We start from the raw sequence: 17,824 nt of genomic DNA, 5'->3' as shown, positions 1-17,824 counted from the left end.
GATCACCATTACCTTAAAACCTAAAACGGTTTCCGGAGCATAACTTAAGTTCCATTTTAAATGACCTTAATATTGCTAACAGTTTTACACTGTCAAACTTCATAGGATGATTACTTATATTGAGTACATTAATTATATGCCCTAAAAATTTGCTTTCATTGTGTTATACCCCAGGCGTCTTTCCTTCCATCCGTCGTAGCATTTTTCCAACGAAACAATTTGATGTTGGTGATTTGGAAACAGCAACTGTTAATATATATGAAGGTTGTTCAGCTTTAAAGGAGGATTGCTTTTTGAAGGAGGTAATACTTTATTTTAATGTGTTTATGTTTCAATTTCTTTTATTTATATATACATAATTGGTTACTATGAAAGATGTTTGTTTTACAGAAGTCACCTTTTTTATTCATTCAAGACTAACTCATTAGTGGGAGCACCTATGTCCTGTGGACACATTTTAAATTTAAAACAAGACGTGTCTTTCATAATGCATATCTGTCATCTTATTTTATTACAACATCTCACTATGCAATTGTTGACTTAGTGGTTAAGAATTTTCAATGACCAAATTTAACTAGGATCACCTCATTCATGAAATTTATACTTCTGTAGTACAACAGTCAACTTTCAAAAACAGTCAAGGTTCTAAATGCTGTACACTATAGTTAGAAAGTGGATTGTTCCATGACATACCTCCTAGAACATACTGTAAAAATACCAAATCACATTTTATCATTATTTCATACTCATAAGTAATATGTTTTTGTTCTACATACATCTCTGAAAAGTATTTGAATCTGATCTTAAACTTTTATGACAACACTTAAGTTGTTGTTACAGAATGTGTGGTGTATCCGGTAACATATCAAAACAGTCACTACTTTTTACTCATCCTATACATTATTGTAGTTTAACATTATTGTATATATTTTCCTATAGCATACCGTGTAAAATGCTCTGTATATCTAACTGTTTGATGTTGTGTTACATGTCTTTGTGTACTCATGTTGTGCTGTTTGCTTTTCCTCATATATTGTATATTCATATAGTTTAAGCAGTGCAAGGAAAGTTCTCTGGTATGCTATCAAAACATGTGTATGAGAAACATAAATTTTTGTCCTGTCTCATTAATTCTAAATTTTAGAACTTTTGTGTTTTTGGCTAAAGCTTAATATGTAACAAAAGATTAATTTCTAATAATAATAATATTGTCTATTGTTTATGGCACATATTTTATACTAAAGGAACCCTTCTACAACATTAGAACATTAAATTATTTTATAAAAGTTTGTTTTACAAACACTGCTTTAACTGTGCTTGTGGTGGTTTTTTTATGGCTGAATGTCATGGGCTTACATTTCATTCTATAAGAGATATTTTGACTGCTTCATTCAGTTAATGTACATATTGATGATTTATCTTTGCAAATAAAAATGAAATTAAAATTTTAATTATATAATTATATTCTACAGGAAATACCAGGAAAAATGGTTTGACATGAAAAGTTTTTTTTGTACTTGTCAAAAGTTTTTTAAATGCTTTCTTTCATTTCCTTGCTTGCCTTGTGGCCAGGTAGTTGTAGAAAATCCTTTAGTTTCAGAACATGAATATCAAGAAAAATTAAGATGATATTAAAGCCACTGGATTTCATATTGCGGGAGTGGCCCTTACAGGACGTGGCAACAATGTAATGATTTGACTAAAAAAGTATACTGATAACATTCTGCATGAGATGAACAAGATGCACAATGCAAAAATTCACAATTCAATTCAATTTCACAAATGAAAATCTTCAGAGAATGGAAAGGAGGCTAGAGGAAGTTGAAGATAAAAATAAAAGATACTTGTACAAGAACTGAAAGATTCAGATGATCTGTTTAAGAAAATGAGAAAAAACATTGACACACTTTCATCTAGCCAGGAAAAGGCAACACAGTCATCTACTCAGTATTCAAAAACAACCATTGATGAAGACATACTACAAGATATGCAGGATTCATCTTCTAGATGATTATCTGATTGAACCCAGATGAAGAGAAACATCAGACTGAAGAATATTCAGACTATTCATCTGTACTCTCTTGGGGAAACAAAATAATAACCTAATAAAGAGTATAGAGCACTAAAGAATAAAAATCGAATGAATGACTTAACATTTTGCATTTTAGAAGTTTTGTATGCATTTGTACACTTACAAGAAATATTTGCTCTTTAGTTAAGAACTGTAACACAAGTCAACATTTTTTAACATTTTTGTTCAAACCTTGTATAAAAAATATAATATATTCTGTTAAGTTTACATATACAAGAAAAAGAAAAATTCTTAAAAATAGTTTTTTAAGGGGTTTTATTATCATTCATTAGTTTATTTCTGATGGGTGATGCCATTAACTCCCACATTCATTGGGACAAAACATACAAAGCTCTAACCAATATAAGAGGGTCACCTCCCTACTTTGAAAAGGTCAGCAAAGATTTATATGCAGAGAGAAGGCAAATAGAAGCTTCCACTTTCTTTGTTACTCTCTCTGCTGCGGAAACACGATGGACACATCTTCTTGGTATACTTGGAAAACTTTTTGATAACAAAACCTACAGTGAAGATGAAATCAAAGCATTTACATGGTAACATAAATGCCATTGAATCCAGTCTGATCCAGAAACCTTTGCAAGGCACTTTGATTATGCAGTTAATAAATTTCTCAATGAATTCCTATTGACATGTCCACTACATGAAATTCAGGACTATTTCTACGGATTTGAATACCAACACAGGGGCTCCCCACACATACACATGGTGTAAAAATGCCCCCTCTTATGGAACCGACTCTGAGCAAGATATCTGTAATTTTATTGATGATTACATATCTTGTGCTATGCCAGATACTGATGACCCATTGTTGACCTTGTACAACTCCAGATTCACAGGCACAGTCACACATGTAGAAAAAATAAAGAGAAGAAATATAGATTTGGATTCCCAAAACCTCTCCTTTATAGAACTCTCATTCTTGAACCTCTCTCTACCCCAGAATTTAGTAAACAAGAAATTGCAGCACATGAAGCAACATGGAAGGTAGTATTATCTGCCTTGAATGTTATTGATGACTTGTCACCCATTTCTTATGAAGACTTTCGTGCAAATCTTGGCTTATCTGATGAACAGTACTTGTGCGCAATTAAATCATCAAAAAGACAACCATTTTCCTGAAGCGATATTACAGAGAAACACGTGTCAATAATTACAACAAATCTGTTTTGTGTGCATGGAGAGCAAATGTTGACATTCAATTTGTAAAAGATGCATGTCTATGCATGTGCTACTTGTGTTGCTTCCTACTTAACAAAGAGCCAACGAGGAATGAGTGAACTACCTAGAAAAGCTACACAAGAGGCAAGTTGTGGTGATTCAGATATCAGACAACAAGTGAAACAGGTTGGAAATAAATTCTTAAATGCTGTTTAGATCAGTGCTCAAGAGGCAGTTTACCTTTGTCTTCAACTACATTGAAAAAGGCATCCAGACATGTAGTATTTGTAAACACAAGTCCTCCAGAAGAGAGAGTAATACTTTTGAAATCAAAACAAGTTCTGGATAAAATGAATGATGATGATGAAAACATCGAGTGTAGCAGTCTCATATTCAAATATGCAGAGAGTCCAAAAACGTTGGATGCAGTAACACTTGCTGGGTTTGCTTCCTTCTATGAAGAAGTTAGACACACTTTTATAGCACACAATGCACAATTTGAAGACTTCAGATGAGATAACTTTTCGCTTTCTCAGTGGTGGAGCTGGGGTAGTCAAGATTTTTGTTGTTCGTGCACTGTACCAGACAGCACTGAAATATAAACAAGCTGAAGATGGCTTTGTAACTAGAATAATCCTTCTTATAGCGCCTACTGGAAAAGCTGCATATCATATAAAAGGGTCTACAATACACAATACATTCAAGATAAGTGCAAACAATAAGTTAGAATACAAACCTCTGTCCTCTAGTCAACTAAATAGTCTTTGTAAACATATTGGAAATGTGAAACTAATTTGCATAGATGAAATGTCCATGGTTGGATATAGAATGTTTAATATTATACATCAAAGATTGATTGAAGTAATGCAAAATGCCATTTGGTGGAGTATCAGTAATTGCTGTCGGTGATCTTTATCAACTTCCTCCTGTGTTTGACACCTTCGTTTTTAGACAACCTAAATCTGGATTCATGTAATTGGCCTCAAATATGTGGACAGATCTATTTCAGTTATTTGAACTAAAATGTGTTAGTTAAATAATGTTTTATTGTATAATATACACACAATATACAATTTCATATTTTTACAAACATAATCAAGTGTACAAACAAAAGGGTTGGGCCAAAAGTTCTTACAACATTATCGTGGGCCCTTCCCTGAGGTTAGTCAGACATATGTTTATACTATTTGAATAAAGTTGTGTGTTATCAGGTTTCAGGTTTTGTGTAATTTTCAGGAACTAATTTTCATGAACTAATTTTAACAAATGTTTTATATGTAAATATAAATTAATCAAATGAACATTTAACAGAAAAAATATATATATATATAAAATAGAAATATAAATAAGCATTTTAATAAAATTATGATACTAAGAGTGATAAAATTGAGTTATTTAAATATTTTAAATGTATAAAGTATAAGTTTCAAAAGTCAATAGTGTACCATTTAAAGTAATTTATGGCTTTTGAATTACGTGTTCTAAGTATCAAATTTTGAGGAGAAAAAATAATAGAATGAAATAACAAAATTATTGTATAAGTTACAAAAAATGCAAAAAATAATAATAATATTAATAATTAAATAAATAAATAAATACAAAAATATTCACCGCACAAAACCCTGCTTAATATTAAAGCACTGTTTCAGCAGTAAAAATATTTGATTTTATTCAATTAAATCTCTTGCTTGATTTAATAAAAGTCTGTACTTCTTTAAAAATAATTTCATTTTCGGATTCAGACCGCCCTTCTATTCAAAACAAAAGTTTTCGTACGCTAAAAGGATAAAAGATCTTGTATTTAAAAACAATGTTCTTCTTTGTTCACTGTATAATTTGCATTTAATAAAATAGTGTTCTGAATTTTCAATGTGTGCTCCACCTATACAAGATGGACTTGAAGCAATGTGATTATCATATAAATCCGAATTATGGTTACTGCAGTTGTTTATAAAATGAGTATGATGTACAGTAGAGAAGCGTTCACCTTTAATGAAAAATGAAGGGACCGATGGGGATTTAAATATTGTTTTAATGTTTGCTTTAAAGGAATGGAGGGATTCTGATTCACGTATATTAATTGGAAGTTTATTCCATAGTTGTAGTGCTGATGGCAAAATGGATTTCGAATAGATTTCTGTTCTTCTGACAATTGATGCGTAGTCTTGATTGTTTCTTAAAGAATATGGGTTTTCATGTGCATATTGTACAGATGGGGGAAATAATTGTATTAAATAAAGTGGTAATAAATTGTTTTTGCCTTTGTATATTAAAACTAATTTTTGAATATGTCTCCTATCTGAAAGCGAAACCCAACCTATTTCTGTTAGTAATTTCGGTAAAGAAACGGATCTTGTCAATCATGTAACAACACGTGCAGCTTCATATTGTATTTTTTCTAATGTTTCTTTCTCGTATTGCGCACAGCTATCCCAGACTAAAGACGCGTATTTTAAATGTGGACGTAAATATGATACATATATATATTATTAAGTGATTCTCTTTTAATTTTGAATTTGAGCATTTTCATGGAACCGAGTATTTTAGAGGCTTTAGATACTATGTTAGATATATGTTGATGCCAAGACCCAACTTGACTAAATGTGACCCCAAGATGTTTATGATGTTCGACAAAATTGAGTTGTACATGATCAAAAAATAATTGTGGTTTGATTATATTACATAAAGAAAAAAACATTGCTTAAGTTTTTGCCGGATTGAAATCGACTAACCTTTGCTTAGACCAACTTGTTATTGTCGTTAGATCCCTGTTTAATGTTTCTTCAATAAAGGTTATGTTTTTTGAGGACACAGAAAGAGAACTGTCGTCTGCAAAAAGTCTAGTAATATATAAGAGTGAGTCTGCTATGTCATTGACATAAATAAAAAATAAAAAAGGACCAAGTACCGAGCCTTGAGGAACGCCCGCTTCTAGAGTTGATAAAGAAGAAAATGTCGAAGATACAAAAACTTTTTGGGTTCTGTTATTTAAGTAGTCTTTTTACCTTGTATTTAGTTTCCTTTGTATGACGTATTGCTTTACTTTGAGGATGAAACAAGAATGCCAAACTCTATCGAATACTTTCGAAATTTCACAAAAAATAATACAAGTAGATTCTTTGCTGTCAATTGCTTTGCAAATTTGGTTATATATATCAATAAGTTGATACTCTGTAGAATGACCTGGCAAAAACCCCAATTGATTTTGATATATTAAATAATTCGTATGGAGATAATTATACATATGTTTAAAAATTATGCGTTTCATTACTTTACCAACACAGCTTATTAATGAAATTGGTCTATAATTTGGTGGTTCATGTTTATTACCCTGTTTATAAAGAGGCATAACATGACTTGTGCAAGTTTCCAACTGCTAGGAAACTAACCTTCATTTAACGAATGATTAAAAAGTATACACAGTGGAATACATAAGGTTTCCGAAATTTCTTTCAACATTTTATGGCTTATTTCGTCTGGTCCAGAAGCTTTATTTATAACCAAATTTGCTAATACATCTTTGATTTCTTGTTCACAAATATTAAAGTCTTCTAATCTTGAATTTGTTTTAAAACTTAAGTCTTGAAGTTGGGAATGTGAATCATCGAACTGAGAGATTGAACTGAAGAAAGAGTTTAAAGTATTGGCTTTGTCTAATTCTGATAAGGAGAATGTGTTATTATTATTTCTTAAAGGTGGTATAGAATCGTTTTCAGCTGAGTCTTATTCTTAACTAACATTTTAACTATATTCCAATATTGTCGAGGGTTTGAGCTATTAAGATCATGCAAGGAAAATTCTAAACTATTGTAAAATAACTCTTTTGCGTTTTTCTTCATTTTGTTCCGAATTTGATTTTATTTAGTCCAATCTGATGTTTTATTACTATTTATTGCTTTATGAAATAATCTGTCTCTCTGCCTTAAACTTTTACGAATATTACTGTTAAACCATGGCTTATCTTTTGGCATACTTAATGCAAAATACGACGGGATGCACTGATTAACTAAGTCCATGAATTTTAAGGTAAAAGTGTTGCAAGCTTCATTTATATTTAAATTATTAATAAAGGTCCAGTCAGTATCTCTTATTAAATTATTCAGTTTAACAAAATTTGCATTTTTATAGTTCTTTATAAGAGTCTGCGAATTATGGTTTACCCTAGTCGGGCTTTTAATAATATTTTTCATTTTATTTTATTTGTCAAAAGTATATCTTTAAATTTATGATTTTGCATGTTGAGCTGATCTTCATTTACATCTCCTACTAATATTAAGTGTTGTTTGTGATCCAGAGCCATTCCTAAGCACGAGTTTTATTTGTCCCAAAATTCAACTCTATAGTGAGGAGGTCTATATAATGTACACAGTTAATAAGTCTGATTTTTATCCAAAAAGAATCAAGAACTATGTTTTCAACGGAGATAACTCGTTTGGGTCTAAGAAAAGATGAAACGTAAACAAGAATCCCTCTCGCGCGACTTATCTTTACGAAACATGAAATCAAAACCTGATAATTGTAATTCTTTATCTTCAATATTTGAATCTAATTTAGTCTCAGTAAAACATAACACATCAGTTTCTAAAAAAATTGCTTATTATAATCAAATTTATGGCGTATGCTTCTAATGTTTTGGTGAATAATTGACAGCAAATTTTCCTTGCTAAAAATAGGACCTGGGTTTGATTCTACATCTCCAGAAATTTTTAAGATTTGTGCAAAATAACTTAAGTGAATAAAACATAATATATAACACAATAGTATTAATGGACTGTAACATACCAAACTGTATTCTTTACCTTTTCCACTTAACAAAATACAACGTTTTTGATAAGTTGATTTTTTTTACCCCCGGAATATAATAATATATAGCTATGAGAATCACAAAGTATATAAATGTAACTATACCCTTAAGGCTAATACATGTTTTAAAAGCGTTAAGATAACACAGCTTAAAAAAGCAAGCGTCGCTTGAGGCTGATATCCTCGAATTATAAGATTTTTTGGGCTTGTGATGAAAAACAGGCTTAAAATGAAATTATTAGTATAAGTAAAGCAATTGTATGATTAATACAAAAACGGCTAATTCTACTGTATGAATAGACGAAGCGTTTCCGTATGAACTGCTGAATGTTATTGAATTACCCCACAGATGCTCGCCATGCCATAATATAATTACCCATTAGGATATATATAAAACATAAGTACATAAAAGATAAGCATAAACGGGGTCATTGAGTTAACATATATGTAAACAGAGTTTGTCTGTGAAATAACATAAAAAACTATACATCATCATAATAATAAAAAACAAAAACCAAAAAAAAAAAAAATAATAATACCTAAAATGTATCATGAGACAAGCAGATAATAAACAGTTTGCTGAACTCCTCAATAGACTCAGAGAAGGCAATCACACCAGTGATGATATCAAAATTTTGAAAACAAGAATCATACAAAAAGACTCGGAACATTATCCATAGGATGCTATCCATTTAATGCATACACATGACAGTGTCAATGCATACAACAATTCTGCAATATTAAGATCACAGAACCATTCTTACACTATCAATGCAAAAGATCGTTTGGTTGGCTCTACACCACCAAACATGCGTAAAAAGTTTTAGATCAATTAAGGAAAAGCCATGCCAAAAACTGTCAATAACCAAAAACTGTGGTTGCATGTAAAGATATTTGCTATGATCTTACTGTTAATCTTGATACAACGAATGGCTACATGCCAGATCATGAAAATAGATATTAAAATCACAGATACTATGCCTTCTGGGAATAATTGGAGAATCACTACGCAGTGAAAATAAACGACTGTATAGGTCTTGCTATAATCCAAACTGGACACCATTACATCCAGTTGCAAAAGAATTTGGAGCAGAAATAAGATTGAAGAGCTCAAATACAAAGATATCATTTTCCACTCAGACCTGCACATGCGGAATTAATCCACCGATCACAAGGAGATACATTAGATACTGCTGTTGTTGACCTTACTCTTACTCGAGAAGTAGACCATATACATTATGTAGCCCTAAGTAGGCTCTTAAGTCATTGGATAAACTTTACATCACTAATCTACAAGATAAGATATCAGTAGATAAAGAAGTACAAAAAGAAATGGACAAAATGCGAAATTTTCCTCTAGTATTCAGCCATAACTTTTTCACAGAGCAGAAATTCACATTTAAACTTGGTTTTCTGAATGCTAGATCTTTACACAAGCACCTTCAAGATGTTCAGATAGACAAAAATGTACAATCATCTGATGTAATAGGTTTCTGTGAAACCAGATTCAACAGAAGATGACACAAATGACACAGCCCTTACAAACTTCTCACAGTTCAGACAAGATTATCAGCTACCACTTCTTACACAACGATCATTTTATGGTATCTGTGTTTATTCAAAGTCTTCATTCACATTTGGTCCATTTAACGTCTCAAACCAAGTTGAAGCAACTGTACTCAGTGTTTTACAACAGCCAGATATTGTAATCATTGTGCTGCAAATTCTCAATGAATTGAGCTAGAGTAAAAGGCTTTTCAGCGTCGATTACTAGTTACCGTAAAATCGACCTGGGGCCATTTTAAGCCTGTCACATGTCCAAAATTTTATTGGCGATGAGAGGGACTGTCGCCTCCCTTCAAACGCCCTAAACAGAAGGGGCACATCCCCCTTCTGGCAACCCCCTGATGTGTATTTTGGTTAGGGGGCGGCGCCGAAAAGGTGGTCACTTTTTTAACAACATTTCTCAAACGAAAAACAGTGTTTGGGCCAAAATAGGGCATTTTTTCACTGTTTTAGGCCTCAAGGGGTGGGGGGGGGGGGGAACAATCAAAACACGCTTATATAAGGGAAAATGTTAAGTTAACAATATTCATGAAAAATTTTGTACAGTAAGTATTTACAAAAAGGTTATATTTCATTATTCTTAATAATTATACAAACATCATTATTAAATTCAACATACATTCTGTCTGCAAAATACAGATTTTTATGCTCCCCGAAGGGTGAGCATATAGTCGTCGCCTTGTCCGTCCGTCCGTCCGCTATTCGTATCCGGGACATGACTTCGAAACCACAATAGGTATCAACATGAAACTTTGTAGGTAGATAGATATCATTGAGTGGGTGTGCAGTGCACAAGAACCGTAACTCTGCCTTGCCTATTTTTTTTTAATTATTGCCCATTTTTATTTTTACAACTTTGAACTTTGTCCGAGACATAACGCTAAAACTTTTGAATTATTGCCCTTTTTTATTTTAACACTTTGAACTTTGTCCGGGACATAACTCTAAAACTATATGAGATATAAACATGAAACTTTATAGGTAGATAAATCTCATTAGGTTGACGTGTATTGCTAAAGAACAATAACTCTGCCTTGCCTTATTTTGAAGATATTGCCCTTTTTTGTTTTTACTTTTTGACTTTTGTCCGGGACATAACTCTAAAACTATAAAAGATATCAACATGAAACTTTGTAGATGGATAGATCTCATTGGATAAAACTGCAATGCTTACAAACCTAAAGACAGCCTTGTCTAATTTTGGAGTTATTGCCGTTTGTTCATTTTTACACTTTGAATTTTACCTGGGACATAACTCCGAAACTATAAAAATATCATCACGAAACTGTATGGGTAAATAGGTATCATTAAATAGAAGTGCAGTGCAAAAAACCATAACTCTGCCTTGCCTTATTTTGGAGTTATTGCCTTTGTTTATTTTTTTATACTTTCCTCTGTCCATAACCTTCTTGGGGATTATCACCCGGCTCATCCGGCTCTTGTTCTTTTATTCATCTTTCATTTAATATATTGTTTTTTGTTTATCTATCTTTTCTGCGAAATTCAACATACATTCTGTCTGCAAAAAACAGACTTTCCTAATTTTCACCTATAATTTCATATTTTGTTCTTTATTTAAATTGTTTGCAAAATTAACATACATTCTGTCTGCAAAACACAGATTTTCCATATTTTCACCAATCATTTTGTAGTTTGTTCTTTATTTAACCTATCTGCAATATGTATACATTCTGATAGCAGAATACATAGAGGATATTAAAGTTTTTCTTTAAATACAGGATTTATTTTCATCGCAGTAGCCATAAGAGAAATATGTTAATTTTCATACCACAACATGAAAATAAATCCTGTATTAATAGAAAAAAAATAGATATACTTTTCTCTTTTTTATCTTTATGAATAGATAGAATTTACTTTTAGTGTTGTGTATTGGCTGTATTTAAAAGAAAGTAGTCGGCAAGATACCAGTGAAATGCGAAAAATATGTTTCACTGCAGTGAAAAATAATTTTCTACAGTGAAAATACGGAAAATAAAAATATGCATTTTATTTCATCAATATTTCTCAATATTTCATTTATGAATATATAATAAATATTTTACTTATTTTTACTAATCATTAAATATTTGTTATTAATCTAACTTGTCTGCAAAATTCAACATATATTCTGTTTGTAAAATACAGATTTTCCTTATTTTCACCTATCGTGTCATGTATTGTTCTTTACTTAACTTGTCAGCAAAATTCAATCTGAATTCTGTCTGCAAAATACAGTCTTTCCTTTTTTCACCTATCATTTCATATTTGTTGTTTATGTAACTTGTCTGCAAAAATCAACATTTATTCTATCTGCAAAATACTGATTTTCCTTATTTACGCCTACTGATTTTCCTTATTGTCACCTATCAATTAATAGTTTGTTCTTTATTCAACTAGTTTGCAAACTTCAACGTACATTATGCCTGCAAAATACATATTTTCCTTATTTTCACCTATCACTTTCATATTTGTTCTTTATTGATCTTATTCAACATACATACTGGCCAAAAACATAATTGCCCAATCACACCTACAAGGGATTAAACATCCCCTACATAATCTATATTGCCTGCAAAATCTAAAATCCTCTTTTTTTAATTTGGGTCAGAAAATTTAACCCCTTTATTCTGTTTTAAAACCCTTAAAAAAAAATAAAATATTCTCCCAAACGGGTTGAAAAAAGGGTTTTAACCCAAAACCCTGCTTGATTATACAAATTCAATATTTAAACAATTAAGATCAAATATCTTAAATTAATCAATCTTGAAATAATTCTTCGCTTATCTTTAAAATAAAGAATGTATTCATAGACATCAAAAGTTGGAATAATTTCTCACACACTCATATTGTCCTTCTTTACTATGTTTTATTTATGTGACAATTATCAATATAATTAATTACTTTATGACTTCACCGGTTGAGACAGAACCACGTAAACACACGGTTTATAAATGGAATCCTGAGTATAGAGATGAATTTATTCGCGATATTTCGTGTGACGTTGAACTACTTTGCCAAAATTATATGAATGCAAACAAAATGACCATGATCCTAACGAAATGGTAGATATATTTACTAAATTCCTGACTGATAAAGGAAATATTTATTTTGAAACATGTCGTTCGATTTCATATAACACGTTTTTCTGCGATAGTAATAATAATATAAACAATAAATGGTTTGATGAAAGTTGTAAACAAAAAATATATTGCTTATAAAAAATCAGTATCGCAATTCAATGCTAACAAAACTGCTGAAAATAAAGAGATGTTATATTGCAAAAAAAAGATTATAAGTACCATTGTAGAAAAGTAAAAAGGAATTTTAATAGAAAACAAGCAACATCTTTAAAAGAAATGAGGAATAAAAAGCCAAAAAGATTTTTGGAGATTATTTAGTAAGAAAAGGGCAAATTGTTTAGATGATAGTATTGAAATGGAAGAAATTTTTTAATTATTTTAAGAACCTTACATCAGATTTTTCAATAGAAGAAAGATGTTGAAAATAGAAACTTTTTTTAAATAACTATGATAAATTGTGAAAACATAAATTCTACATTTGATGAGTTAGATGCATCGTTTACTGTTACTGAAATAAGAAATGCAGTTAAAACTTTTGGGGACGAATAAAGCTTGTTCGTTCGATCATATTATGTACGAATACTTCAAGAGAGGGAATCGATATTTTAGATAAACCTTTGGAAATTTTATTTTTAACTATATTTTAGATAAACAATGTTTTCCTAAATCATGGTCAAGCGGCATGATAATACCTGTTTTTTAAAAAAGGGCGATTCAAGTTTACCTACAAAATTACAGAGGTATTACTTTGATAAGTTGGTTTGCTAAATTATTTACTGTAATAATTAAAATGAACGTTTGAAAAAAATGGGCACTTGTAAATGATATTCTCACTGATGCAAAGTTTTTGGTTTTAAATCTAATTACAGTACAGTTGATGCTATTTTTCTCTTACATTCTTTTATTGAAAGACAGCTTAAAAAAAAAAGAAATTATATATGTTGTTTTGTAGACTTAATGAAATGCTTTGATTCAATATATAGAAATGCCCTTTGGGTCAAATTAATAAAGAATGGTGTAAATGGAAGAATTTTTATTTTATAAGATCTTTGTATAATGAGGTTAAATTATGTGTTCGACATATTGATACATTGTCAGATTTCTTCAATTGTGATGTCGGTCTATTACAAGGTGAGATTATTTCGCCCATTTTGTTCTCACTATTCGTAAAAGATATAGAGGTGTTTTTACAAAATGACAGTAATTCATGTTTAACATTAGATCAGTTATCTATCTACCTATTACTATTTGCTCACGACGCCGTACTTTTTTCAGAGACCGCAGACGGGCTACAACAATCATTAAATAATTTAAAAGATTATTGTCAGAAGTGGAAATTAAAAGTGAATGTTGAAAAAACCAAGGTTGTTATTTTCAAAAAAGGGGGGAGAATAAATAGAGATGAACATCTGTATTATGGTGGGGAAATATTAGAAATTGTTTCATGTTTTAATTATTTAGGTATTGTTTTTTCCAGCGGTGGATCTTTTATGAATGCAACTAAAACATTAGCAGACAAAGCTTTAAAAGCAATGGGGTCCCTTTTTTGTCATAACGAGAGATTTAGAAGTGCCTGTAAATATTATGCTAAATCTTTTTGATTCTTATGTAGCATCTATATTGAATTATTCGAGTGATGTTTGGGGTTTTATTAAAGCAGAAAATATTGAAAGAGTACATAGAAAATTCATGAAATGGTTATTAAATGTTAAAATGTCTACTACAAGTTCTGCTGTTTATGGTGAATCGGGTAGATTCCCTTTATATATAGCTAGAGAAATAAGGATTGTTAAGTATTTTTTAAAGTTACATGATGAAAAAAACAAATAATTGTATTTTATCAAGTACCATAAGTAAATTAAGACAGGATGCTGAAGATAATAATGTCGTCAAATGGGCTTCAAAAGTAAGAGATTTATTACAAAATGCTGGGTTTAATAATGCTTGGTTGTTTCCTTCTTCCGTAGATATAAAAAAGTTTACAGTAATTTTTCGTACAAGACTTCAGGATATATATCTAAATAACTGGAGACAGGCTATCTCATCCAGATCTTCAGTTTTATTATTCAAAGAAATTAAACCTATTATTGAAATATCAGAATATTAAACAAAGATAAAATGTCCAATTTCAAGATATACTCTTGCTAAATTACGTTTGTCGTCTCATCAACTTTTTATTGAAACTGGAAGACATAGAAATATTGATAGAAATGATAGGAAATGCCAACTATGCCAATGTAATGATATTGAAGATGAATTTCGATTTTAGTAGAACTTCGGTAAGTCGAAGTTGGAGGGACTTGTGTAAAAACTTCGACACATCGGGACTTCGACTCATGAATCGGTCTGAATTTCATGACCAAATTTCAACCCGTGACTAGCCCTATTTATAAGATCTATAACGCAACCTATTTCATGTTTTTCTTTCATTCATTAATCTGATATTTTACATTATACAATGTTAAATATGACACGTTAAGTAATTTTTCACGGCTAAATTGATTTACGTACACAATAAAGTTACAAAAGGTGTAACAATACGAAAGGGCAATAACTAAACCAGCTTATAGTAATTATTTCGCGTGTGATTATCACGCGACACCGGGTCACGGAAGTACTCAAATGATAGTTCTTACTGTTAAATACCGCTAAATTGGCGCTAATGCAATTAAAATAGTAACGATTAAAGCTTTTTTTCACACGTCTTCGCAGCCAGAAAAGGTGTGAAAAATGTCTCGAGATCAAAGGTGTCGAAATGATCGAAGTACTTCGGCTTATTTGTGGAAAATTGTTCTAGATTTATTCTATACGGACCACGAAAAAACTTCGACACATCGAAAAATTCGACACATAAAATCTCGACTCATAAGTAGGTTTTTATAAGGAATATATAAGGGAAAAAATCGGGACTTTCATTTTACTTCGACACATCGAGAAATTGATATAGGGTGGGAAAATAAGGGAATTCCCCTATCTCGGCTGATGATTAATCGATCTCGGAAGACAACAATGGTGTTTTCTGTTACATATCGGGTTCAGAATCCACTCGTTAAGCTCAAAGTGTCCAATTAATTTGAATTATGATTCTTCATCTGGAATACTTATATTTTCTGTTCAAATAAATTGTTTATAAGTAGAGGCTATAAATTGAAGTGGTCGATTCACTTCCATATCTTAAAAGAAGGCAGACTTAGATCTAAATATCTCTCCACTTTAACACGTTTTTCTGGTATAAACGTGCAAATTTCAAGCAGTTCCCAATACGATACAGAAAATTTTCATTAGAAATGACTACTTATATTTTTGATACTTTTCATGATAAAACTATCCTTGGTTAGTTTCCACTTTAGAAAGAGGACATTTTCGCTTCCTATAAACTTAAAACATAATGCAAAAGCACTTAGACTTAAATGAGGATGTAGATATCTATGTCCTCCACGTGCCGTTTTAAAGTAGGTTTTTATATATCAGGGCATTTGAGCCGTGTCATTATAAAACCAACATAATGGGTTTCCAACAGCATGTATCCAGACCAGCCTGCGCATCCGCGCAGTCTGATCAGGATCCATGCTGTTCGCTTACCAACTCTATTACAAATAGAGACACTTATAGCGAACAGCATGGATCCTGATCAGACTGCGCTGATCCATGCTGATCGCAAACCCATTACGTTGGTTTTGTCGTGACGCGGCTCATTTATTTGAAGTAGTTAAGATAACCTTGTATTCCATACCTCCCTGGTCAATAAATATTTTTTAAACAAAATTTAAGATTTCGCATTATATAACCTTGCAAAGCCTTTGCCTACTTGAAAAAATGTTATATAATATCATTATTTTTGGGTACTTCAGGTGTGCATTTGACCCGCTCTTTATCCAGCTGAATGCGGAAGATACTTATTTTAAAATTAGGAATGAATTGCCTAACTTCATTTCACAAAACGAGATCATTGGGATGAGGGAGCATCTCAAACAGTCCGAAAAAATACACCCTGCAAACCATTGAAACACTATTAACCTATTATACGACCTATCAATGTCAGAAACATCTAAATATGTACTTATGTAAAACTATTCCTTATCCTGTCCAAAATAATGTCTTCAAATGTAAGAAATGTGGCGAGTTATAAACAACTATGAGATGTTCCCTTTTTTGCCTAACTTAGTTCACTTTAAGTTCAGTATTTCTTTTACCTAACTTTATAAACACACGGTGATTATTTAAATTACACATCGTGAAAATAATGTGTTGAGCAAAAAGGATAGATTCAAATTTTATGAAGGATAGTTCTAAATTTTAACCCTCGCTAAATTACGTCCTTGAATATTTATAATTATAATAAAAAATGATCAAAACTAAGTACCTTTATATTCAATAAATTTATTAACTGTGACAATTAATGTTAATCTTTTAAGAAATCATCTCACCAGTTGCCATAATTAGAACTGCTTTCTGTGTTATTCGAGTTTTATCTTAATAAAAGCTAAGAAGACTGTTTTATAGGTTTTTAATAGCTTTATATATAATTCGTGAAATTTTTCATAAATTAAACAAAATAGAGAAAAAAAATCTTAAAGAAGGCAACACCATTTGAAAAGATTGCAAGCATGGTATGAATGAGCTTGTTCATGAACGGTAGTGGTAATTGCAAGCTACTGTCCACTCCTCTCAGCACTGTATAAACTGGTATAATTTTGAATTTTAAAACAGCCGCAGATGTGGTTTTACGGCGGTTATATGGAACCATCAATGTGACATGTTTGTTTCATTCCATGAAAAGCGGCATATGTTTCCCAAGTAAAAAAATGTGTGTGCCCTAAACGAGATAATAATGGACGAAACTAAATAAAATGGAACATTGAAAGGGGATCTAACGTTATGAAACCCAGTCACTAAATCATGCTTACAGTGTAAAGCAATAAGACTCCTTAATTGACATTTTCCAAAACCTATCTAAACACCGCTTTCCTGTATGTAAGGGATTTAGCTCTTGTGAATTACACAGTTAACGTGTGGAATGCACAGAAAGTACAAAAAAGTGTTTAGCTAGGTTTTAGAGACAAGTAGTACTTTAAATCATGAAGTTGATTATCTCACAAGTTAAACTTACTTAAATTCCTTCTAA

General features: G+C 31.2%; 1 pseudogene; it reads left to right on the top strand.

The window, feature by feature from the left end:
* Positions 1-3,361: 3,361 nt before the first annotated feature.
* Positions 3,362-17,824, top strand: part of LOC132735337 (uncharacterized) — a 30,392-nt pseudogene continuing 15,929 nt past the window's right edge.

The sequence above is a fragment of the Ruditapes philippinarum genome, unplaced genomic scaffold, assembly GCF_026571515.1.
Source record: "Ruditapes philippinarum isolate M1 unplaced genomic scaffold, ASM2657151v2 ctg780_1_1_1_1, whole genome shotgun sequence".
Classification (NCBI taxonomy): Eukaryota; Metazoa; Mollusca; class Bivalvia; order Venerida; family Veneridae; genus Ruditapes; species Ruditapes philippinarum.
This window is presented reverse-complemented; position numbering and strand designations above follow the sequence as displayed.